At 43.9% G+C, this 24341-nt stretch overlaps 1 protein-coding gene across 6 annotated transcripts in view; it reads left to right on the top strand.

The window, feature by feature from the left end:
• The window catches only part of myrf (myelin regulatory factor), a 473200-nt gene that overhangs the window by 323441 nt on the left and 125418 nt on the right, over nt 1-24341 (top strand). The gene's annotated exons all lie outside the window — the stretch shown is intronic.

Raw genomic sequence — 24341 nt, forward strand, 5'->3', positions numbered from 1 at the left:
GATATGGGGTAGACCATTTAGGACAGAGATTTATTTATTTATATTTTAAAATAAATTTAGAGTACCCAATTCATTTTTTTTTCCAATTCAGGGGAAATTTAGCGTGGCCAATCCACCAACCCTGCACATCTTTGGGTGTGGGGGCGAAATCCACGCAAATATGGGGAAAATGTGCAAACTCCACACGGACAGTGACCCAGGGCCGGGATCAAACCTGGCACCTCGGCACCAAGAGGCAGCAGTGCTAAACCACTGTGCCACCGTGCTGCCCTTATTTAGGACAGAGATGAGGAAAACTTTCTTCACTCAGCGGTCGGCTGGTAGAATTCGTTACCACAGGAAGTATTTGAGGCCAAAACATTGCATGTTTTCAAGAAGCAGTTAGATATAGCACTTAGAGTGAAGGGAATCAATGGATATGGCTGGATTGCAGGATAAGACCGTAAGACCATAGGACATAGGAGCAGAATTAGGCCATTTGGCCTCGAGTCCGCTCCGCCAAACAATCATGGCTGATATTTTTCTCATCCCCATTCTCCAACCTTCTCGCCATAACCCCTGATCCCCTTATAATCAAGAACCTATCTATCTCTGTCTTAAGGACAATTTGTGATTTGGCCTCCACAGCCTTCTGCGGCAAAGAGTTCCACAGATTCACCACCCTCTGGCTGAAGAAATTCCTCCTCATCTCAGTTTTAAAGGATCGTCCATTCTGTCTGAGGCTGTGCCCTCGGGTTCTAGTTTCTCCTACAAGTAGAAACATCCCCGCCACCTCCACTTTATCTAGGCCTCTCAGTATTCGGCTATTGAGTTGGATGATCAGCCACAATCATAATAAATAGTGGAGCAGGCTCAAGGGGCCAAATGGCCTCTTTCTGTTCCTATTTTCTATGATTCTATGTTTACAGAACCCTGCCAGAGTACCATTAATTTAAAGGGAAAGAAAATTAGATATGTTTTGTTATAGGTGTGTGGTCCTCTCTGTAAGATTTCCCTCATAGCAGTTGATGCACAATGCCCAGGTAATAAAGAGAAAAAAGAAAATGCTGGGAAATCTCAGCAGGTCTGGCAGCATCTGAGGGAGAGGAAAGAGCTAACGTTTCGAGTCCAGATGACCCTTTGTGAAAGCTAACAGACAGAGAAAGTGGGAAATATTTATACTGTGAAGTGAGAATGAAAGATGAGTCATGGCCACTGTCAAGCAAGAGTGCCTTTAAGAAATGGATGTGTAAGCAATGTACCTTTAAGAAAACAGTGATGTCAGAGAGTGGGTGGGGCTGGGCTTTAGGTCAGCCATTTTGCAGGTTTTTAGTTTCAGTTTAAAAGCCGTGTCTGTGTGTTTCCAGAGAGCTGCAGGTTTTGCAGTTTGGTTTTGCTGAGAGCAGCTAAAAGGTGCCTGGCTGGTTTTGCTGAGAGCAGTTTAAAGGTAGAAAGCCAGTTTGCGACAGTCTCTGCCATTCCCCAGAAAATATATATATTGTTTAACCTGATGTGATACTGTTTAAAGGTGTTAAGTCTCTTGGAAGTTTGAAGGAACATTTTAAGGAATTATTTACTGTTGCAATATTTTCTGAGTTATCTTTGAAGTAAGGGTGTTAAGAGATCCAATGTTTATTTAAGATGATAAGTTGAGTTCATGGAATAAACAGTGTTTTGTGTTTAAAAACCCACATGTCCATAATTGTAATCCCACACCTCGGGAAAAAGCTCGTGCTCGGAAAAGCAACAAATCCATTAAAGGGATAGGTTGGTTGAACTCCATGATACATTTTGGGGTAATGAAAAGCCTCGCCCATAACAGCCACAGAAACTCAGGGAAACGGGATGCTAATAGCTACAGAAACCACGGGGAAAGAGTGCTAATGGCAGTCCCCAGAGAGAACAAAAGGTGTGAGAGGCCAAACAGCAGGGAAACTAACATCAGAGGGTAAACTGTGACAGATGTAGATGTGAGGGGAGGGGAAGGGGGAAGCAAAGGGAAGAAAGGGTAAGGAAAGTTGACTGAGATGGGGGGGATATAAATATATATAAAGAAAGACAAAAGGGAAAGAAATTGTAAAAGACAGTTAAAATGAAATGAGATGTGTGGTGTTGGGTGCTCTGAGGTACAGACGAACCAACACGGTTGCGATTGGTACAACGCAGTTTTATTCCAACTAGTTATTTACACATCTGACTTGGTACTCAGCACGTGGTGACAAGTGAGTGTCTTGTTAATGAGGTCCTGGCCTTGTCCTGTCTCCAGATGGACTGACCACGAGGTGTTGTGTTTCTTGTCTTATACTGTGTCTGCTCTTGTCTGTGATTGGCTGTCATGTTATGTGTGCTAATTGGTCCGTTGGTCTGTCTATCATGATGTGTGTGTTGTGATGTGTGTTTGAATATCATGACAGGATGAAAACAAATGGGTCAAGGTGGGGTAGAACTAATCATCTGAAGTTTTTGAACTCGATGTTGAGACCGGAAGGTTGTAGTGTGCCTAACCGGAAGATGAGATGCTGTTCCTCCAGTTTGCGTTGTGGTTCACTGGAACATTGCAGCAGGCCAAGGACAGACATGTGGGTATGGGAGCAGGATCTTGTGTTAAAATGGCAAGCAATGGGAAGGTCAGGGTCCTGAATGCGCACAGACCAAAGGTGCTCAGCAAAGTGATCACCCAGTCTGCTTTTGGTCTTTCCGATACAGAGGAGACCACATTGGGAGCAGTGAATGCAATAGACCAGATTGAAAGAGGTGCAAGTGAAACGCTGCTTAACCTGGAATAAGTGATTTGGGCCAAGGATGTTAAGCATGGAAGAGGTAAAGGGTCAGTTGTTACACCTTTTGCGATTGCATGAGAAGGTGCCATGGGTGATGGGAGAGGAGTTGGGCTGGTGGAGGAGTGGATTAGATTGTCTCGGAGGGAACTGTCTCTGCGGAATGCTGACAGAGGGAGTGAAGGGAAGATGTGTTTGGTGGGGGCATCATGCTGGAGCTGGTGAAAATGGCGGAGGATTACGCTTTGCATACGGAGGCTGATGGGGTGAAAAGCGAGAACGAGGAGGACTCTGTCCTTGTTTTGGGAGGGAGGGGAGGGAGTGAGGGTAGTGGCGCGGGAGATGGACTGCACAATGTTGAGGGCCCTGTCAACAACTTTAGGTGAGAAATCACGGTTGAGGAAGAAGGAACACATTTTCGAAGCACCATTTTGGAAAGTGGCATCATCAGAATAAATGCGACGGAAGCGAAGGAGCTGAAAGGGATGGAGTCCTTACAGGGTGTAGGGTACGAAGAGCTGTAGTCCAGATAGCTGTGGGTGTCAGTGGGCTTGTAGTAGATATTAGTAGGTAGTCTATTGCCGGAAATGGAGGCAGAAAGATCAAGGAAGGGAAGAGAAGTGTCGGAGTTGGACCAGGTGAAAGTGATGGAGGGATGGAAACTGGAAGTGAAGTTGATTAATTTTCCAGGTCCGGGCGAGAGCATGAAGCGGCACCAAAATAGTCATCAATGTACCGGTAAAGGAGTTGTGGGAGGGGACCCAGGTAGGCCTCGAACAAGGAATGTTCTATATACCCCATAAAAAGGCTAGCGTTGATCGGACCCAAGCGGGTACCCATTGCTACACCATTGATTTGGAGAAAATGGGACTATGTGGTTATGAATAATCTTTCATTCCATGTCCACAGAATAAATATTTCCCACTTTCTCTGTCTTATAATTTTGACAAAGGGTCATCTGGACTCGAAACGTTAGCTCTTTTCTCTCCCGACAGATGCTGCCAGACCTGCTGAGATTTCCCAGCATTTTCTCTTTGGTTTCAGATTGCAGTAATTTACTTTTATTATTTAGAGAAAGAGAAAAATCTGACTCGATGTCAGTGAGGTCCCAGTTTTAGTTGTGTGGGAAAATGAGCATGACAGAAGTGTCGTGTTGGGTGTTCCGATACACAAATGAACCAATACGGTTGTAAGTGGTACAACTCTGTTTTATTGTCTTAAACAATAACAACTAATACCTGCTGGCTGAGGTTCGTGCTTCACCAGCTAACCTGTGGACCCAGCCCTTTTACTATCTTGGTGAGGCACTCAACACATGGTGTATGTCTGAGTGGCACGCTGTGAGCTCTGTGCTCTGAGCTATCTCCTGGTAGAATCAGCAGGAACTGTGGTGTTCCCTGTTTTATAGTGCGTGTGCTCTCACTGGTGATTGGCTGCGATGTTGTGTGTGTGTTGGTTGGTCCAACTACCTGTCCATCAGTGTGTGTGATTGCACCATGATATGCTAATGTGGATATCATGACAAGAAGTGATTGCAATCTCAAGGACGGTCACTAGCTGTAACCTAGAGGAGGTAATCCATGCTGCAACCTGTGGGAATCACGGCCATCAGGAAGAGTCACCAGCAGAAAGTGCACCTTTGGTAGAATAGCTTTCACAGCCCTTTAGTGTGGTTGAAGCATAATGGAGCCTGGACTGGAGGTAACACATGCACAGCCAAGTATTAGCAGACTGAATTTAAAAGCTCCCAAAACCAGGTGAGGGAATCACGATCCCCGAGTAGCTCATGCCCTTTGACTGGCAGTAAACCAACCTCATGTCGCCTGCTGCTTTACAGGATTTCAGTATCCATCCAGTGCTAACCATTCTGTTGATTGGCTGGACATCTGAACAAAGGTCAATAGCGTGAATGGCGAGCACCAGTTAAAGCTAATCTGCACTGGTTAAAGGAAGGTGCACTGTGGCTGGTACTGAGAAGCCAGTGAGAACTGAATCTGACCTGAGAAAGACAAGAATATGGCACAACAAGGAAGAGTGTAGGCTCTAACGTTTGCAAAAGCTGCACTGGAGGCCTTGGTGGTGAAGGTACAAAGGAAGAAAGATGCACTGTGTCTAGAGGAGACAGTAGACCCTACTGAAACATTCTCATAATAGCCTTGGAGGTCAATGGCAAGAGTCAGATCTTGAGGACCAGGATATGGTGCCAAAAGAGCTTCTGCGCGTCATTCGGATGGCAAGGTCAGTGAATGCACCTTCAACTGTGATATCCCACCAGCTGCCCCACAAGCCTCAGATATTGCTCAATTTATCACATACAAAGATAGGAGTAGGCCACTCGGCCCCTCAAGCCTGTTCAATAAGATCATCCTCAACACTCACCTATCGACAATCTTTGTCACCATGACTCATACCAGACTTTCACGTGCTTCATAAAATTCACATTGCTGCAAGCCTCACATCCACATCTTTCTTACACTGCCAGCTATTCAACTACGACAGCTATACCAGCCAAACAGATTATATCACGCTTCCTGTCATACTTCACTCTCTCATGCAGCACATCTAAAGGCAGCAGGAGTTAACTGGAGGGAAACAGGCAAGGTTACTTATCCTTACCATGAAGATGCTGGAACCATCAAAGGTGATGGTACAGTCACAAGTAATCCTTTTTCACACATCCCTCCTCCCCCTATCCCACAATCTCCTCTGATTTACAGCTGCAGGCAGTGAAAGTATTCATTTCTTACTTTCCCCCTTCCCCTCACTACAATCGTTCTTATATCTTTCTCCTTTCAGGCAGTGGAGGAACACTAAGGAGTGAGTGGTGATGAAGATACAGCACCTGGAATTCAATCTCACAGTCACCAGCTCAAATACTGACACCACGCATACTTTAGAGGATATCGTACAGGCGGAATCTGCATGTGGTGAAACATAGGGAATGAGTAATCTGTTGCCAGGGCACAAGGCAAGGATAACACAGGTGCCAGCTCACTGGAGGGGGCAGTTGCACAGAAATTCTGCTGCGAAGGGCTCAGAGGAGCACATTGATCTGGCATGGTCCAGACGCTGGCTGATGTGTGTTTTGTTATGCTCTTGTCGTAGCATAAGTTACTTCCTTGATGTGCACTCTGACAAAGGAAGGTTCAGATTTGGAGATAGTTTTAACACGTTTATTAAACTATTAACAATTCTCCTACTTGGATTCGACGCTACTGTTAATCCTTCTATAGCTGCTCAGACTGACTAACCAGTCTGCTACAATCCATGTGGTGGGTGTGATGCTCAATCAACCCTGTGTCTGTACTCACTGAGAGTCTCCACTGGAAAGAGACTGAGCATGTGTGATGTGTCCTTTTATATGGGTTGATGTAATTCCCTCCTGTGGTAGTGTCACCTCTGTGTGTATCGTGACTGCCCATTGGTCGTGTCCTATCTTACTGACCAATTGGTTGACTGTCTGTGTGTCATGTCTCTGGTGCTCCCTCTAGTGTCTAGCTAGGTGTAGTGTATGTACATTAACCCTTTGTGTACTTACAGTGATGTATATCACCACAATGTGTAGGCACAATAAAATGCTTGGTGCATTGACAGACCTGCTAGAAGGTCTGTAGTGAATGTAGGTGGTATGGAGGAATCCAGCATCGACTAGATGCAGAGTTTTATATAGAACCCGGAGCCCATCCTGTCCAACATGAAAGTGGTAGCCAATTGTATCAACATACTTGGGGACCCAACCATGCTGCAGTATTTAATGGCCAATGTCTCAACTTTCAGTGCAGCATAACAGTTTCCACCAGAAGTTTGATTGTTGGAATGGAAGTTCAGACTGCAGTGGATTGCATTGTGCAAAGGGGCTTGTACGGTGTTATAGCAGTCGAGCATTCTGTCTATCAGCAGATTACTAGAGATGCTGAGATGCTGCTCTCAGGGAGTGGCCGTGGCTCCTTGGAGCAGGAACCCATTGTCTCATCTCAGGATGACAGCATGCGACCTCTCACCACTGCCACTATACCACTGCCGTTGCTGTCATCTGTCAGGCCAGACAGCTGTTATCAATGCTGAGATCCTCAGTCCACATCTGGGCCTTTTGGGACCAGACCTGCTCGAAGTTGTACTCCAAGGCCATCTGCAGTCTCCCCCACTGAAAGTCAGTATCCTGACACCGGCCGTTCTGCAGCCACTGGGTAGCACTGCATGGCTGGACAAATATGGGGAAGGCACATGGGAGACAGGCACTAAGCAAATGCATAGTTGATATTTTTACACAAAATGGCATAATTTGATTTAGAAATTTAGTTTGGATTGTTTATTTTGTGTTTGCCTTTTAGCATTGAGGTCAAATGGCCACTAATGAGACACTGTGGAGCATCCGCGAGTCTGAGAGCAGCGTGGATAGGATATTTAAAGAGGTGGTCACACCACAGCTGAAGGGACTTGAGGAAGGAAGGGAATGGGTGACCACCAGGCAGTCCAAAAGAAACAGGCAGGTTGTTCAGGAGTCCCCTGGGATCCTGCTTACAAATTGGTATTCTATTTGGAGGCTGATGAAGGGTGCTGGATACCCCAGGAAGTGCGGACAGAGACAAGCTTCTGGCACCACAAGCAACCGGTCTGTACAGGAGGAGGGGAGGAGAAGAAACACAAATGTAATCGGGGATTCTATAGTCAGGGTAGTAGATAGGTGCTACTGTGGTTGTCACGTGACTCCAGGATTTTAGTTAAGGAATCAGTTACAGCAGTAAGGAGAGACTTCTTGAAGAGGGCATCAAATGATGCTTTGTGGGTAGAGCTTAGGAATAAAAAAGGGACAGTCATATTGCTAGGTGATTTTTATAGACCCCAGATAATCAGCGGGAAATTGAGGAACAAATATATGCGCAATTCATGGAGGTGTGTAAAAATATATATTTTAAAAATAAATTTAGAGTACCCAATCATGTTTTTCCAATTAAGGGGCAATTTAGGGTGGCCAATCCACCTACCTTGCACATCTTTTTGGGTTGTGGGGCTGAGACCTGTAGTGATCTCTGTATATCAATATACGTGATCAATATATGTAATGCTTGTCCAGGCAATTGAACACTAGATCTCTTATTATCAGGACCTATATTATTACCTTTCCCGCTCCTTCTGTTGGAGTGTGTATCAGGAGTGCAGAGAGAACAGTCATAGTAAAGCTAGAAAGAGAAAAAGTTATTGTTATCAAAGCATTGTATTGTATAATTTAATTAGTTATCTCTACAATCGTTTCTTTGTTTTACTAGTTGAGTATTAAGTAAAAGAACTCACAATATTTATTCATATTACTCAATAAATTAGTTTATTTTTGCAAGAAGACTACTGCTCATTTCAACAACTCGGCTAGTTCAAAAATGTAATATATGTATTACGTAAGGTAATATAATATGGCACCAGCATAAATTAGGCTTTTAAGAAAGACTAGTAAAGAAATTTAACCAAAAAAGAAGAAAAATCTGAATCAACTATTCGACTAGAGAAGTCATCGCAACTTCGGAATCCTCAACAAAAATAGAGTATTTATGGACCAAGTGCAAGCCCCCAGACATCTAAAAACTACTGGTAATCTGAATTTAAATTTCAACTCCACCTGGAAGTTGGTGATTTAAACGCTGTGTCTGATGCAAGACAAATCGCTTTGCTTCTGTACCTGGCAGGACAGCAAGCAATTGAAATATATAATTCATTTAACTTTGCTGCTGATGAAGATAAGTTGAAGTTTGAACAAATTATCGCGAAATTCGATGGCCGTTGCAAGATGCAAACTAATGAAATTTTAGAAAGATTCTGGTTTCATAAGCGAGTTCAAAAAGTTGGTGAACTGGTGAATAACTTCATTACAGATCTCAAACTCTTAGCTCAAACCTGCAACTGTGCGGATCTTCATAATTCTCTTGTAAGAGATCAAATTGTTTATTGAGTTACTGATGATACTGTACGAGAAGCTTTAATTCGGCAAAATGATTTAATGTTGGAAATCGTGATAGAGAAATGCACCTACAGTGAACAGCCCAAAAGTCAGTATTTAGAATTTATCCCAAGGAAAAAGGTGTGAAAGTATTCCACGAGTCAGAAAAAATCAAACTGGTGTCGCAGTCAGCACAGAAGACTGTTCGGAACAGCAGCTATGCAGCGCACGCATTCTCAAGCTCGGGACATGCACACTACGCATAGAAATGCGAGACATCGAAAAAGAGGTCTGCGCATGCGCGAACGTCAAACATACGTCACAACGACAACGTGATGATGCGTCACAGGTGTGGTCACGCCCACTTAAAGGGACAATGCCCTGCTTTTGGAAAACGCTGTCTGAAATGTTTCAAGCTCAACCATTATGCTTCTCGGTGTCAATCATCTGCAAGTTATCCTCCTCCTGCACATATAAAGAACGACAATGTGAGAGCTGTTTACAAGGTTGAACAAATTATTACGGGCCAGGGTTTAGAGAACTTCAAAGTGTATCATGGAGTTCACCTGACCCATAACTTTAAATAGATTTTTTTTATGGGGAGCACAAGGGCCCACTTTACAGATGTGCTGCAACAGAGAGCTAAAAGTATTTTAAAACAAAAACAATGTTTATTCTATGAAATCCAGTTAACACTTTATAAACCCACAGTAAACATCTTAACAACTATCAACACCAATAATCCCCACAGGTACAATATTCTATAAGTAACCCTTAATCTTTCCTTGCAACATCCATAAGACAAATACCCTCTTTAACACAGAGATCAGATTCAAATTCTATACTGAGAGCAGTTATCACTTTGAAATCCTCAAATGATCTGGAGACAGTTTTTACATTGCAGAGAGAGATTCTTATACAGCTGCTTGCTTTACCTGCAGCTATCCAGCTCTCAAAAAATCAAAACTAAAACACACAGACACACACCAGCTTTTGTTCAAAGCAAAGTAAAAGCAGACAGACAGCCCAGCTCCACCCACTCTCTGACATCACTGCAGCCATTTGACAAACACCTATTTCTTAAACGTACACTCACTACAGCTATTTGCTGAATACCCATTTCTTAAAGGTACTCTCACATGACAAAATCAATACTCAACAAGATTTCACACAAGATGATGATATTTTATCGTTAGAAAATGCTTTCTTCGTTGGAGTGGTTGAGGAACTACGCAGACGTCTCTGCAAGCAAGCAAAAAGAATCCCCAAGCAGCACAAAAAGTTCCACATGAAAATAAAAAGGATCTTCAAACAACAAAAGACCAAGAAGTCAACGTTGTCAGCAACGGATGGATGACTACTGTCTGTATTAATAATGTTCCAATTTCATTCAAATTAGACACTGGTGTCTTCAGCGAATCTTCTTAATTCCAAAGATTTATCTATATTAAAAGTCACCATGACATAATTCCTCCAGAGTGTTCTTTAAAAGATTATAATAGCAATCCAATTGTATCACATGGATCGTGTTATTTGAGTGCCACCAATCGGGGCACTCACAAACAAATAGATTCAAGATAGTGGATGATAATCATTTTTTACTATTGGGTGCTCAAGCCTCTAAGGACTTGCAGCTCTTTCAAAGGATTTTCCTCAATACTTGTGAATCAGCTGCACGTAAAGAAGACATCCAGCAACTTTTACATGAATACTCTGATGTATTTCAAGACATGGGAACACTACCATATCAGTGCAAGATACTTTTGAAAAAAGATGCCAAGTCTGTGATACATCCACCAAGACATGTACCTGCTCCTCTCAGAGACAGAGTGAAGGCTGAACTAACAAGATTGCAATCGCAAGGAATAATATCAAAGGTAACACAACCGATTGACTGGGTTAGCTTCCTAGTCTGTGACATTAGAATCTGTTTGGATCCTAAGGATCTCAATCATAATATTAGAAGAGAACACTACCCAATACCAAAGAGAGAGGAAATCACATCAGAAATGGCCAATGCCAAAATTTTTACCAAACTTGATGCCTCGCAAGGTTTTTGGCAGATGCAGTTTGATGACTCCAGCAAGCTTCTCTGTACCTTCAAAACATCTTTCGGGAGGTATTGTTTCAACAGAATGCCCTTTGGAATTATTTCTGCATCAGAATATTTCATCGTACAATGGAACAAATGACAGAGAACATTGAAGGTGTTCGTGTTTATGTAGATGACATAATCATCTGGTGTACAACATCAGAAGAAAACATGAATCGTCTTAGAGAAGTGTTCAAGAGAATACACGACTACGGTTTGAAGCTGAACCAATAAATGTATGTTTGCCGCCTTTTCTTTGAAATTCTTAGGTGACAACATTACAGCCAATGGTATCAAGCCGGACGAAGCCAAAGTACTAGCCATCAAGTCAATGCAAATACCGCAAGACAAGAAAGCAGTCTTACGCTTTCTAGGATTTGTCAACTTTCTAGGGAAGTTCATCAAGAATCTTTCCAGTAGAACAATGGCATTGCATCAGCTGATCAGAATGAATACTGATTTCAACTGGACTCAGAGTTATACTAAAGAAGGGACAGATCTGAAACAACAGTTGATAAAAGCTCCCAGCTTGTCCGTCTTTGACCCGACCAGGCACACCAAAATTTCAACTGATGCTCGTAAAAGTGGCATAGGTGCAGTTCTACTTCAACAAGACCATTTCAATGCCTGGGGGTCCCATCGCCTACGCATCAAGATCCATGACTGGAACTGAGTGTAGCTATGCCCAGATTGAAAAGGAGTGTCTTGGACTTGTGACTGGAATCTCCAAGTTCCACGAGTATGTTTACGGCTTACCCAGATTTACTGTAGAGACAGACCATCGTCCACATCATTGAAAATAATTTAAATGAGATGACACCAAGACTGCAAAGACTAATGATGAAATTGCGCAGATATGATTTTAATCTTATATATACTCCAGGTAAAGATTTAGTCACAGCTGATGCTCCATCCAGATCCATCAACACTGATATTCTTCAAGAGGAATCAATAAATGACATTGATTCTCACCTGCAACTTTTCAGAGAGTTACTTCCAGCCTCTGATTCAAAGCTTAAACAAATTCGAACAGAAACACAGAAAGATGCCGCTTTGACCAAAGTTACACATCAGTTACAACATGGAAGGCCCAAAGGTCATTGTCCACAATACCAGAGCACACAGTCTGAACTGACTATCTTGGATAGTATTTTGCTGAGACAAGATTGAATCATCATTCCAGACACCATGAAGTCAGAAATGCTTACGCGACTTCATGAAGGTCATCTGGGCATAGAGAAATGTAAACACCGAGCCAGACAATCAATATATTAGCCAGGTATAGACAAAGATATATCTGATTCGATATCATCATGTTCGATATGCCAAACACATCAGAATCAACAATGCAAGGAACCATTACAACAACATGACAGTGTTACGTCACCATGGGTGAAAGTGGGTATCGATCTATTTCATTCAGTTGGTAAGGATTATATTTTAGTCATTGACTATTAATCAAATTTTCCAGAAGTCATGAAGTTGAATGATCTTACATCCAATGCTGTAATCAAAGCATGCAGAGAAATATTTGCCAGGCATCGTATTCCTTGTACCGTCATGTCTGACAATGGCCCATCTTTTTCTAGTTATGAGTGGAAAGAATTTTCAACAATTTACAATTTTGAACACATCACTTCAAGTCCTCATTTCCCTCAGTCAAATGGCAATGTTGAGAAAGGCAACCATATAATTAAAAAGTTACTGAGCAAATCAAAAGATTCACAATCTGATTTCTGTCTAACACTACTTAATTACAGAGCATCACCTTTATCGTCAGGATTATCTCCAGCTCAGATGTTATTTAACAGGAACATAAGATCAACTCTACCTCAGCTACATATTCCTGATCCTGAACAACATTTTGCTGTGAAGAAACCTCAGTAACAAAGACTGAAACAAAAGCAGTATTTTGATCTACATGCAAAAGATTTGTCAATTCTAACAGAAAATGATACTGTTCGATTCAGACTTCCTGAAAGAGGTTGGTCTGACATTGCTCACATCATTAGGCAATTCTCTCCCAGATCTTATCTGATTAAAACTTCAGATGGCAACAGCTATAGAAGAAATCGTCATGATCACCTTCAAGTCAAAGATCAAACACAGATTTTTCCTCATCTTGACTTACGTCACACAATTTCAAAGCAAGTCGAACAACAACTACATTCCAATCTGACAAGCAACAAGGACATTAAAACTTCTTCATCACCTTTGAAATTAAGAAAATCGACAAGGAAATGAAGAAGATCAAATTGACTAAATTTGTGAACTTTTATATAATTCTAGCAATTGCTGTATTATGTAATTACTGCATTTCAAATGTAAAATTTTCTTTTAATATTTGAAAGAAAATATTTTAAAAAGGGGGATGTAGTGATCTTGGTAGATCAATATACATGATAAATATATGTAATGCTAGTACAGGCAATTGAACAGTAGATGTCTCACTATGAGGACCTATATTAAAAGCTTTGCCACACTTTCTGTTGGAGTGTTTATCAGGAGTGCAGAGGGAACAGACATAGTAAAGCTAGAGAGAGAAGTTATTTGTTATCAAAGCATTGTATTGTATAATTTAATTAGTCATCTCTACAATTGTTTCTTTATTTTACTAGTTGAGTAATATTTATTCATATTACTCAATAAATTAATTTATCTTTACAAGAAGACTACTGCTCATTTCAACAACTCAGCTGGTTCAAAAGAGTAATATATGTATTAAGTAAGGTAATATTAAAAGATCTACGCAGACACGGGGAGAATGTGCAAACTTCACACGGACAGTGACCCGGGACGGGGACTACTTCGAGGCAGCAGTGCTAACCACTGCACCATTGTGCCCCCCTTGTGTAAAAATAATAACAAAAGGGTAATTATATTAGGTAATTTCAACTTTCCCAACATTAATTGGAATTTTTATAGTGTTAAGGGGTTAGATGAAGTGGAGTTCTTAAAATGTATACAGGAGAACCTTTTAGGTCAATATGTAGAGGGTCCAACAAGGGAATTGGACCTAATTCTGGGGAATGAAGCCGGACAGGTGGTTGAGATGTTGATGGGGGAGCATTTTAGTGATAGCGACCACAACACAATATAATTTAAGCTTGTAATGGACAAAGAGATAGGCAAGTTGCAAAAAAAGGTTTTGGATTAGGGGAGAGCGGATTTTAGTAAAATAAGGCAGGACCTAACTAAGGTAGACTGGGAAGAGTCACTTGTGAGGAAACCTACAGCAGAGCACTTGGGGGCGTTCATAAAGGAAATGGGAGAGTACAGGCCCAACATGTTCCCTCAAGGGTGATAAGAAGGAGTAACCAGCCCAGAGATCACCAAAGGTATTTGGGATATGATGAGAAGGAAAAGAGAGGCTTTTAGCAATTACAAGGGAAGCAAATCAATGGAGGCATTAGTGAAGTACAGAAAGTGCAGGATGGAGCTTAAGAAAGCAATTCGGAGAGCAAAGAGGGGATATGAGAAAACCCTGGTTGGTAAAAGTAGGGGAAATCCCAAGATATTCTACAATCATATCAATGGGAAGAGGATAACCAGGGAATGAGTTGGGTCCATTTGGGGTCAAGGAGGCTATCTGTGGTTGGGTGTTGAATTAATACTTCACATTTGTCTTCACCCAAGAGAATGAGAACATACTTATGGAACTCAGGGAGAGACACTGCAAGGTTCTTGAGCAAATTGACATAGGGAGTGACAAGGTGTTGGAGGCTTGTCCCAGGATGTTGTGGGAGGTGAGGGAGGAGATTGCCGGGGCTCTAACACAAATTTTTAATTCCTCTTTTGCCACGGGGGAGGTCCAGAGGACTGGAGAACAGCTAATGTGGTTCCACTATTTAAGAAAGGTTGTAGAGATAAGCCAGGGAACTACAGGCCAGTGAATCTCACACCAGTGGTAGGGAAACTATTGGAGAAAATTCTGAAGGACAGAATCCATTTCCAATTGCAAAGGCAAGGTTTGATCATGAATAGTCAGCATGGCTTTGTCAGAGGGAGGTCATGCCGTACAAATTTGATTGAAGTTTTTGAGCATGTGACCAGATGTGTAAATGAGGGTCGAGAAGTTGATGGGTTTTTTATTCATTTGTACGGGATGTGGACATCTCTGGTTAGGCCATGATTTATTGCCCATCCGTAGTTGCCCTAGTTGCCCCTGTAGTTTGTATGGATTTAAGCAAAGCCTTTGCCAACATTCCACATAGGAGACTAATAAAGAAGGCAAATGCACATGGGATATAGGGTAATCTGAGGTAAGGCAGATTCCAAATTGGCTTCATTGTAGGAGATAGAGAGTGATGATAGACGGCTGCTTTAGTGACGGGAAGCCAGTGTCGAGTGGTGTACCACAGGGATCTGTGCTGGGCGCCCTATTATTCGTCGTCTGTATAAACAACATAGATGACTATGTGGGGGACTGGCCGGGTGGTTAACAGTGAGGTTGTGTGTCTTGGGTTACAGGAAGATATAGGCAAGGTGGTAAAATGGCCAGGCAAGTGGCAGATGGAATTTAATTCTGAAAAGTGTGAATTTTGACAAGAAAGTATTTAATGAATGTCGCGACACTTGGAAGTTCTGAGGAACAGAAGGACCTTGGCAGGGGCTGGTTTAGCACTCTGGGCTAAATCGCTGGCTTTTAAAGCAGACCAAGGCAGGCCAGCAGCACGGTTCAATTCCCGTACCAGCCTCCCCGAACAGCCGGCGGAATGTGGCGACTAGGGGCTTTTCACAGTAACTTCATTTGAAGCCTACTTGTGACAATAAGCGATTTTCATTTCATTTCATGTTTGTCCATAGATCTCTCAATGCGGGAGGGCAGGTTAATAGGATGGTGAAAAGGCATATGGGACACTTGCCTTTATAATCAAGACATAGATTACAAAAGCAGGGAGGTCATGTTGGAGTTATATAGAATTTTGGTGAGGCCACAGCTGGAGTACTGTGTGCAATTCTGATTGTCACATTATAGGAAGGTTGTGATTGCACTGGAAGGGGTGCAGAGGAGATTAACCAGTATGTTGCCTGCATTGGAACATTTAAGTTATGAAGAGAGGTTGGATAGGCTTGGGTTGTTTTCGCTGGAAATGAGAAGACTGAGGGGCAACCTGATCGAGGTGTACAAGATTATGAGGGGCATGGACAGGGTGGATAGGGAGCAGTTGTTCCCCTTTGCTGAAGGGTCAGTGATGAGGGGACACAAGTTCAAGGTGAGGGCCAGGAGGTTTAGGGGGGATTTGAGGAAAATCTGTTTTACCCAGAGAGTGGTCACCAGCCTGGAATGCACTGCCAGAGTGTCAGAGGCAGGTTGTCTCGCATCCTTTAAAAAGTGCCTGAATGAGCACTTGGCACGTCATAACATTCAAGGCTGTAGGCCAAGTTGAGGCAAATGGGATTAGGTAGGTAGGTCAGGAGTTTTTCATGTGTTGGTGCAGACCTGATGGGCCAAAGAGTCTCTTCTGCACTGTATTTTCTGATTGATGACAGAGGGAAGGGAAGATGTGAAACTGTTAGTAAATGGAAAATTGGGGTCCTGGTTACTGGCATTACTTTCAGATAAGTTCTTGGACAGCCTGACCAGAAAGGGGTTGTCCAGATTTCTCCCTTGCTCATCTTCCTCCCACTCCTGCTCCTGAGCTTCTCACTGTAAGGTGGCAAAATTGTCCCCTCATGATGGTGAAGTGTTGCATCAAACAGACCACCACAAATCTTGAGACACGCTCAGCCGAGTACTGCAGAGTGCTCCAGGCAGTGAAACAATTGTTTCAGTACATCAATGCCTTGTTGTATATCATTTCTTTTGGAAACGTGGAATCCACTGCCTGCATACTGTACACATGCAGTGTGGACTGCACACTGGAATCATTCGCTATGTGTTCAGTGGATGGTCCTTGATGCCCACTAGCTGACTTTTGTTTGCCATTGGGGCTCCAATGCAGCTGACACAGAGGCATTGTGACTGCTGTCAGGGTCGCTGGCATTGATCTGCATGATATACTGTGTGTCGTCACACACAAGCTGGATGTGGTTTGGAATGCACTTCAGTTGCGGTACATCTCAGAGTTGACATGTGTGCTTTTCAATGATATCTTGCACCATGGGGAAGCTTGCTTACTCATCTGCTTTGCTGTCAGAGAGAGTGAAATGTAGTCAGCTTTCAATTACTAGAGTGTCTGTGATTTCTCTCACACAAAAATGGAAATACAAACTGCAAGGTATTGTGAATATCTCCAGCTCTCGTCTGGAAGGAGCCTGATGCATGAGAGTTCATCTTCACAGCCCATGGCAATGCAGTCCTCGCCCTGCTCTTTGGTTTCAGATGGCAGATTTTAGTGAACACCCCTTACTGAAACACGGATGTCTCACACATTTGGCGGGATTTCCTGGCCCCAACACCAATGGGCATCATCATGGCCGTGACTGGATGATTTTGAGAGCCATTAAATGTCAACCACTCTCCAAGGGGAGACAGTGGTATAGAGGCAATTAGTAATCAGAATCCCAAGCTGATGCTCTGGGGACATGGGTTCAAATCCCACCATAGAAGCTGGTGGAATTTGAATTTATGGAATAAATCTGGAATATAAAGCGAGTCTTAGTAATGGTAACCATGATTGCTGAAAAAATCCATCTGGTTCACCACCTTGTCTGGTTTGGCCTACATGTGACTCCAGATCTATAGCAATGTGGTTGACTCTTTACTGCCCTGTGTGGCATCCCATTAAGGAATAAAGATTAAAAGACTACCCATTGGAATCAAGGGAAGACTGCCAGCAGCAGGGTAAATCTAGGACAGGAGTGTAACGAGTGGCTGTGCAGCAGAGGCCAAGATTTGACTTCTGTCTCCTAGAGGAGCAGATCTGCTCTTCCTGATCCTGTCATAATATGCACCCATGCACATCATGAGGTAAAAACAGGCAGTGACAGACACCCAGGTTAGCCAATCAACATACAGGACAGTACACAGCCAATCACCAGACAGAACACCAGAGGGGGGCTTCCAACTATAAAACACACGAAGCATCAGCACTCCGCCTCTTTCCACTGGTGACAACTGTAGTGACAGTCAGGGTTTATATATCAGTCAGCACCTTCTACACGTGGATCAGTGCTAGCCTAGTCTAGTAAGTTAGAGTTAGTACACTTAGAGTAGTAGAGTGTCAACCCACAGCCAGCTGTGTGCATTGTTACAGAAGTTCAATAAATCGTATTGAACCAACGCCTACGTTTGGTTTATGCTTTACAGTTCATCTGCACCCTGTTGCAGTCTGTGTTACCCCAGGGTGAATAACACGACATGATACCAGGAGTCTACTTCATCAAAGTAATTTATCTTGAATAATTCGGTAACGACCAGCAAGTGCCTTCCAGCGGCATGGGGAAGATCCAGGCCCCTCCACAGCTCCGGATCTACGGAAATCTCAGCGCCAACTGGCGGGGTCTTCAAGCAGCAATTCAGTCTATACATTGAGGCCTCGGGCCTCGAGGATGCGCCCGATGCCAGAAAAATTGCGCTGCTCCTATTGACTGCGGGGGATCAGGTCATCCAAATCTTTAATTCGTTCATTTTTGTTGACGGCGAGGACAAGGCCAAGTTCCAGACCGCGTTAGCCAAATTCGACAGTCACTGTGAAGTCGAAACGAACGAGAGCTTTGAGCGCTATGTCTTCCAGCAACGCCTTCAGGATAAATTAGCAACCGTGACACCACTGTTTAAAAACGGAGGTAGGCAGAAAGCGGGTAATTATAGGCCAGTTAGCCTATAATAGTAGGGAAGATGCTGAAATCTATCATCAAGGAAGAAATAGCGAGGCATCTGGATGGAAATTGTCCCATTGGGCAGACGCAGCATGAGTTCATAAAGGACAGGTCGTGCCTAACTAATTTAGTGGAATTTTCTGAGGACATTAGCAGTGCGGTAGATAACGGGGAGCCAATGGATATGGTATATCTGGATATCCAGAAAGCTTTTGACAAGGTGCCATACAAAAGATTGCTGCATAAGATAAAGATGCCTGGCATTAAGGGGAAAGTAGTAGCATGGATAGAGGATTGGTTAATTAATAGAAAGCAAAGAGTGGGGATGAATGGGTGTTTCTCTGGTTGGCAATCAGTAGGTGGTGGTGTCCCTCAGGGATCAGTGTTGGGCCTACAATTGTTCACAATTTACATAGATGATTTGGAGTTGGGGACCAAGTGCAATGTGTCCTAGTTTGCAGACGACACGAAGATGAGTGGTAAAGCAAAAAGTGCAGAGGATACCGGAAGTCTGCAGAGGGATTTGGATAGGTCAAGTGAATGGGCTAGGGTCTGGCAGATGGTATACAATGTTGACAAATGTGAGGTTATCCATTTTGGTAGGAATAATAGCAAAAGGGATTAATATTTCTTATAAAATATTAAAACATGCTGCTGTGCAGCGAGACCTGGGTGTGCTAGTGCATGAGTCGCAAAAAGTTGGTTTACAGGTGCAACAGGTGATTAAGAAGGCAAATGGAGTTTTGTCCTTCATTGCTAGAGGGATGGACTTTAAGACTAGGGAGGTTATGCTGCAATTGTATAAGGTGTTAGTGAGGCCACACCAGGAGTATTGTGTTCAGTATTGGTCTCCTTACCTGAGAAAGGACGTATTGGCACTGGAGGGTGTGCAGAGGAGATTCACTAGGTTAATCCCAGAGTTGAAGGGGTTGGATTACGAGGAGAGGTTGAGTAGACTGGGACTGTACTCGTTGGAATTTAGAAGGATGCGGGGGGGGGGGGGGGGGGATCTTATAGAAACATATAAAATTATGAAGGGAATAGATAGAATTTATGCGGGCAGGTTGTTTCCACTGGCGGGTGAAAGCAGAACTAGGGGGCATAGCCTCAAAATAAGGGGAAGTGGATTTAGGACTGAGCTTAGGAGGAACCTCTTCACCCAAAGGGTTGTGAATCTATGGAATTCCTTGCCCAGTGAAGCAGCTGAGGCTCCTTCATTAAATGTTTTTAAGATAAAGATAGATAGTTTTTTGAAGAATAAAGGGATTAAGGGTTATGGTGTTTGGGCCGGAAAGTGGAGCTGTGTCCAAAAAAGATCTAATTGAATGGCGGAGCAGGCTCGAGGGGCCAGATGGCCTACTCCTGCTCCTAGTTCTTATGTAAGGATGAGCCTTTCCAATCCTTTCTAACACATCTCCGCATATTAGCACAATCCTGCAACTATGGTGACACCGCTGATTCCCTCATCAGGGATCAGATCGTGTTTGGGGTCCACTCCGACACCCTGCGGGAGCAGCTCCTAAAAATAAAAAACATGACCCTGCCAGTAGCCATCGAGACGTATAAAGTGCAGGAACAGGCGAAAAGTCGCTACTCCTGCCTTAAATCGGCAGAACAGGACAAACTTACCTCCCACGAGGCAGAGAGTGTACAGGCCATCGCCCGAATGCGGCGCCTTAGCATCGATGAAGACGGCCATTTCGCGCGCTATTCCCGAGACCCACGCATGTGCACCACGGACGGGAGAATGAAGCGGCCGAAGACCACACTGCGCAGGTGCGAGCGGCGGCTGACCGCACTGCGCATGGACGACGACGCACGGCGCGTTGCGACGTCAACGTCATGGTGTGCCTGAACTGCGGCACCGCCCACTTAAAGCGGCAATGCCCTGCAAGAGGCAGGCAATTTTTAAATTGTGGGAAGCCTGGCCATTATGCAGCCTTGTGCAGGTCTGCACCTCCGATCGTGGGCCAGCAATCCGAGTTCCAAATTCTGACCCCTGCACCCTTAAACCAGGCCACCCAAATTTTGAGCCCTTTGTTCCCTGCACATGGGTTTGGGAAGCCTCAAACTAGTTCCTTAAGCTGCCATTGATTGTCACCAAACTGAAGATCTAGGGCAGGATTCTCCCCTACCCGGCGGGGCGGGGGGTCCCGGCGGGACGGAGTGGCGTGAACCACTCCGACGTCAGGCCGCCCCAAAGGTGCGGAATCCTCCGCACCTTCAGGGGCTAGGCCCACCCTGGCGTGGTTTGCGCCCTGCCGGCCGGCGAGGAAGGGGCTTGGCGCCATGCCAACCGGCGCCGAAGGGCCTCCGCTGGCCGGCGCGAGTTGGCGCATGCACGGGAGCGCCACAGCACAGGCCTGCCCACGGATTGGTGGGCCCCGATCGCGGGCCAGGCCTCCGTGGGGGCACCTCCCGGGGCAGGATCCCCTGCGCCCCCCCGAGAACCCCGCAGGCCGCCCGCGCCGCCAGGTCCCGCCGGTAAGGACCTACTCCAATTTACGCCGGCGGGACTTGCAAAAACGGCGGGACTTCGGCCCATTGCGGGCCGGAGAATTCGGACTTCCCAGGGCCCATTGAGTCGTGCCGGTCCCCGCCATTCTCCGAGGCGGGCCGGGGCAATTTTTGCAGGGCTGGAGAATTCGGAGGACGGTGGGGGCGGGATTCACGCCGACCCCTGGCGATTCTCCGACCCGGCGGGGGGGTCGGGGAATCCCGCCCCATGTCTCAAAGGACTATAGCAAAGGTAAGAAAAATAGAAATGTCACCTTGCTGCATTAGAGATGGAGCACATTGTTGGGAAAGGTAGAGGATCTTTCCTCCATATATGAACAGCACTGTTCCTTAGAAGTGGACACTGTTTTGCCTGGATGAATCGCATAGGTGTGTGACATGGTGCCATGATAGGGTGGAGAGGGAGATAGGGGAACATGAATCTATATTCTCAATAACCTAGCTAAATTACAAGTAACAGATACTGATAAATCTTGTTCTGCTTTAGCATTTAACCACTACAGAGGCGATTGCCCTTCGAAAAAAGTCCTTTCTAAACTTTGAATTCCACAAAAAACAAACTGGACAAATCCATGAATAAAGTGTAGGTGCAAACAGGATGGATTTTCTGGAGTTTGAAACTTTGGATTTCCAGACTCTGGCCCTATCCATGCCAGCGATTGCTCAGGTCTGCTGTATGTGACCTGGGAGTGCTTGATACTTGCACTGGGTATCCAGTTCTGTTCAACAACACAAACGTCACTCATTGTAATTCACTAAGGCAAAGAATAAGAAATTCAGATAGATGTTGAGAACCTGAACCAAGTCCCTCAATTTTTTGTGAGAATATTTTTTAAAGGGTTATCTAGATTAGAGAGGCAATTTATAACAACTGTTTGTTTAAGAAATGTGCTTTTAAAAGTGAGAGAGTTATTCGGAATGATAAGAAACAGTACACTTTGTAATGTGCTAATGTCAAGGAAAAACTCCCTGCATTAGTTTGGCAGAGTGCCAGAACAAACATAATAAAAGCTGGAATACTGTAAACTTTAGAGCAATTTCCACACAAAGTGCTTCAGCTTTCTGACACTGCTTGCATTTCTCCTCCCCATTTGGATGAAATGCAAAAAGATGTTTTAATTTGTTTTACAGTCATCCAAGATTTTTAAAAATGTGTAATTTTCCCTCTTCTGAATAATAAACTCTTTCGGATTTCATCCTCTGCTTCCTCACCTACATAGTCACTTTTCATGCATGAAGCTCAATTGTGGATATCAGCGTTTGAATCCATGGAGTCATCACAGCCAAGTTTACTCCTGTCCTTTAACAACATTCACTGTTCTGCTGAGGTCAGTTGATAGATACCTAGTGGGAACAGATCAATTAAAGGGAGCTTCCCTCTCCCTCAGATCTGTTCTCCGCTTGAGCTGGAGGTTTCTCAGCGATTGTTTTACCTCTCCACCCTTCCAACGTGAATGAAGGCAAGCACCCACTCAGCTCAGATTAGTACAGAACTTGGATTAAACCTGAGACCTTCCCGTTTGCAGAAAAAAAGACTTGCATTTATATAGCACTTTCCATGGCAACTGGACATTTCAAGACACCTTACAGCCACTTTTGAACTGTAGTTACTGTTTTAATTTGGGAAACGCAAAAGCCAATGGGCTGGATTCTCCGATTCTGAGGCTATGTCCCCGCGCCGGGGTGGGAACAGTGCATTTTACACCAGAACAAAGGGCATAAAACGGCCACTGATCCTCCGTTTGGCTGGGGGCTAGCATGCCGGCAACGTAGAACACCAAATTTCAAAATTGCTTTGGAGGCATGATTGAAAATAGGAACCTTCCATCTGAGTAGTACCAGATGCAAACTCAAGTTAACATCAGTCTATTGCATTGCATGCTGCAGAGTAGCTCTTAAGCATGAGTAACAATAATGTTCCATGTCACGGAAAGACGTTGGAAAGATTGATGAAGATCAACAAGTTTGGATTTGTTTCCTTGCAATTGAAGGGTAGCATTGCAACATCTTGCAGTGTTCAGTACAAGTTTGTGATTATCTGGACTGTGGGCTTTAATTGACCTCAGATAGAACTGCTCTTGGAGCTTCTCTGCATAAGCTACAAGAAATAGTCCCCTGAGCATTTTGAGAATGTTCCCTCAATAAATGAAATGAATCCCATGAAACCAAAGAATCAGCAGTTTCCTGTCAGAGGAGAGAACATTGAAAAAAACATTAAAACTGAAAGAGAGACTAAATGGAGCCAATGTTTTTAGTATCCAAAAGAATGTTTGAATATGATTGGAATTGATTAACAGGGGAGAAAGCTGCATTGTATAGGCTGTTCAAGCCTTGGCTCTGACCTTCAAGGAGAGCTTACAGGGTCACCGGCTTAGTCAAAATGTTGCCGGAGCCCCATTCTGGAATTTCTGCCCATGAATCTGGCACCCACTATTTTTGCCACGGAGGGGAATAGGGGCTGGTTGTAGTTTGTACATCCATGGTCCACAGGGGCAGCTACACATGTAAAAGTGAAACGGCCTTCAAACAGATCCAATTTTTGTTCGTTGGATGTCCAAAACATGATCTGTTTGTGGACTTTTGTGGAGATGGTCAAAACTTACCACAGTTTTTTACAGATGCAGTGTAACCTTTTGGAGAGATAAGGGACTCTCTTGGACAGGTCCAGGGACACCTTTGGGAAAGGTATGGTGTCCTTTGAGAGAGGTCAAATATCATTTGGGAGAGGTCAAATGCCATTTGGAAGAGTGCGTTTTATGATTGTTGAAAGTAGACATGAATGTGTGTAAAAAGTGTATAAACTCATTGGAACCATCAAGCCCCCAAAACATTTACATTTTCTGCCCTTTAAAATAAAAAGAAGCAATCTGCAGTTTAAAAAAATCAATGCTTGCTATTTTACTCCATTGGAATAAGCCTGAGGATTATTAATTTAGGAGTTGTGCTGCATGACTGATTTCATAACCTATCATTATGACAGTGGAGTGCTTGTGGTTGCCTCTGCATTGTTTCAAGGGGCGGAGGGACAGAATCCCACCCCCTATGTAGACACCCACCCCCTTCTCCCTGGAAAGAAAATGAGAACATACAGGGCATTTTCCCTTGAGTTCGGGTTGCAGAGTCAGGGATTTTTCCCTCCTGATTCAGGGGCGTGAATCCGAGCCTCGGTTAACTTGCTCTAATTTCACAGGTTTGTTAGGCATTTAGAATTACCCAGGGTGACAGCAAGGTGGATACTGCCGATTATTTGCAAGTTCAATCTGTTATAAACAAATCCACAACA

This window comes from Scyliorhinus torazame, chromosome 10 (assembly GCF_047496885.1).
Source record: "Scyliorhinus torazame isolate Kashiwa2021f chromosome 10, sScyTor2.1, whole genome shotgun sequence".
Lineage (NCBI taxonomy): Eukaryota > Metazoa > Chordata > Chondrichthyes > Carcharhiniformes > Scyliorhinidae > Scyliorhinus > Scyliorhinus torazame.